Raw genomic sequence first — 3006 nt, 5'->3', positions numbered from 1 at the left:
CTCCGGGGTGTCTCCTGCGTGAGAACAAGGGTTTGTTAAAACCACCCGCTGTCAAACGCAGCTGTACAAAATCATTCGCCCCGATGTTTGGAGAAAGTTCATCCAATATTCTCTGGACTGCACCATGCACAGCGTCTATAGCCTGTACATACGAGGTTATTCTGTCGAGATTAACAAAACGAAATTCTTCATGGTGCTCTGTTGCTCTAAAATTATTATAAGACCTGTTATAACGGCGTATACACTCCAGGAAAACCATGGGGTCTCTATTCACCACGGCACCACCACCAACCTGATTCAGATCGTTCAGTACAACCGGTTCTGGGTTACCACCATCCTGTTCTGCCACAACAACCTCGGGCCTTAAGTTATTTTCTACCACTGCATTTTCATTGCGTGGCTCGGGCGACCCTTGGGAAATCTGATGCCTCGCTCTGAATCTTTGACGACGCAACAAACATGCTTTTGCCAGTTTAATTCTTTTATTTATGTACAAAAGCTTGCGGTTGGCAAGCGGTTGGTCTTTTAAGCACTTTTTAGACCGCATGCTTAGTCATTTATCACCGGGGATTTCCACCGATGAAGCATGAAATAGCATCAACAGGTTCTGAAATCCAGAGGTTAGATCGGCATCCTCTTTAGAAATTATATCTAAGATGTTAGCGGCGAAAACCTGGATCGGTTTTGGAAACAAGGTCTGTACACCGGGTAAAACCGCTCTTAGACGCTCTAAAGCTCGTTTTTTGGTCACCTCACTAGTGCTCGCCGTTGTTAGTATCTGTGTAATACCGCGCACGGAGTCTAGCACATCACCCAACACCAAGTCTTTAGGCGCGTTATTATTTCGCTCCGCAGGCTTGACACGTCTGGCTTTGGTCGACGTCTTAACAGTCGTCTCGGATGCAGTCACCACCTTGGGTTCCGACGTTTCCACCGCATTTGTTTCACCGCGCATCGATACAGATGCTGTGTGAAAAATAAGACTTTTTATTACCACGCCAATGCTCCACATCTCAAAATCTGAAAACAACACTGTGATAAAAATAAAAGACTTTTCAACACAACAATCAATGAAATCTAAACTGTCAAAGTCAGAAAACTACGATAACTATGATAAAAACGCCACGCATATGGTGCATCCTTACACAAAGGGCTGTGGGTGAATGGAGCAAGTTACCCGGCCATGTTGTTACACCGGTTTCCTTGACGTCGGTGGTGGCGCTACTGGGTCAAGCGGCGTGCTAACGGCCTGTAGACCCTCGCACACACCAGTCGCTTTTAACTTTAAAAGCTAGGCAGTTTTAAAATAAGGTTTTTTAACACCCCCAAACAGAAAACTCCGCGAAGTAGGATCTTTCAGCGAATTAACAGCCTAACAAAAGAAGTAACGTTTACCGTAAGTGGATCATAACACATCTTGACCACGCTTAAATTATATTAACCTTTGCCTGTTGGTTTCAGCCGTTTTGAGCTCGATGCCCCAGTTAACTTGTTGGCGCGCCGCAGTTTATTTTTTGAAGGTCCGGGGTCAGCACGGAGTGGGAAAATACCATTAGTGAAAAATATAGAAAAACGGTATGTATTTTTATTATAGACACGTTTAAATAACCAGGCTAAAAGAATGTTTTATATAATACCAACCTCTTCTCTCAGGCGCTCTGATAATATCCCCCGCACCGTCTGGTATGATGTGAACATCGGCCTGTGTCACCACAAGGTTTTGGGTTGGTAATGCAAACCCCAAACGGGGTTTTTTAAATGTGTGGCGACTTGTCCCTTCGCCCGCGTCTGTGGAATAGACACATACGCGTTTTGGCGCGGCGTATATACCCCTGTGTCTTTAAGACTCACATGGTCGTAAAGCGTTATTCAAAACATTGTCGTAATTACTCACCGGTGTTGGGTTGTACCGTAACTGGTCTTTTTACACCCGTGGTTTTCGGGGCTATTGGAAATGAATGGATACACACAGTCACGACCACATTACGGCACCAATCCCGGGTAATTCCATTATATTCATTCAATATTGCCTAGTATACAAATATTATACAACGTTTTGTAACTATAGCTAACACGAGACATGCACCGCGACGTTGTAATTGTCTCACAATAAGCCAGATATACATACCGCTGAAATTCGTGGAGTCCGCGGCTTCGTCTATCAAGTCGAACAGTTCTAATTCTGTAAACAGACTATCTTCAGACTGTTGCAATTGATCGGCGTGGTCCATTCTGACGAGTTAGGCGATAACGTGAGACTGTAGGAATTGGAATGCAGCTAAAACTTCGCCTGTTAAACCGCTGGTACTTATACTCAAGCCGCTAAACATTCTCTTCTAAGAAACACATATGGTCCCCCCATAAAACCATTAATCTTAGGTATCGTTGGGGGTGCACGTACTGGTCTGTAGAAATTATTTTAAGAAACATTTTAGAAAACGTTTTAGACCGTTATAATGTTAAAATCTATATTATTTTAAGACATACAACGGTGTCTAAAATTTCATAGCTGTTAAAACGTGGCGAAAATGTACCGCGTTGTCTTTGTTTGATTCACCAGCAGACCGCTAAGAATATTATCAAGCAAAATGTTTTTTATTATGTATCTGTTCTTTATAGGGTCGTGTTCACAAACCAAGCTTGACGTTTTGAGGTTTTATTTTTCTGCGCTGCGCTGTTAAGAACATTTTTGCGTGAAATACATATGGTGTTTGTAAATTAGAAAACTTTACATGAATTTAAAATGTTTGTAAACTTTCACTGGTGTCAATTTTAGCACCCCCCCCCCCCCACTCTGCATTCCAGAGCCTGTAGCTAACCCCTCCCCACCCCCGTCTCCAATATCATCACAAATCATCTCTACCGGGAAACAATTTTAAAACTTTAAGAACAATCCGTTACAGTCTGTAGAACAACACCCCACCATTTGTTGTCTGTTAACACCTTAAAGACTTTTATGCTGGCGCTGTGGGGAAATTTATCCCAAACTTTCGAAAAAAGCTGTCC

The 3006-nt window shown here is 42.9% G+C and overlaps 1 long non-coding RNA gene across 1 annotated transcript; it reads right to left on the bottom strand.

Moving 5' to 3' along the window:
* Positions 1-463: 463 nt before the first annotated feature.
* Positions 464-1528, bottom strand: LOC148677892 (uncharacterized). Its single transcript, XR_015935741.1, has 2 exons — positions 1443-1528; positions 464-966 (listed from the first exon to the last, which is right to left on the bottom strand). It is a non-coding gene; the product is annotated as an uncharacterized LOC148677892 (long non-coding RNA).
* Positions 1529-3006: the final 1478 nt, after the last annotated feature.

The sequence above is a fragment of the Lepisosteus platostomus genome, chromosome 1, assembly GCF_059453375.1.
Source record: "Lepisosteus platostomus isolate fLepPlt1 chromosome 1, fLepPlt1.hap1, whole genome shotgun sequence".
NCBI classification, from domain to species: Eukaryota; Metazoa; Chordata; class Actinopteri; order Semionotiformes; family Lepisosteidae; genus Lepisosteus; species Lepisosteus platostomus.
This window is presented reverse-complemented; position numbering and strand designations above follow the sequence as displayed.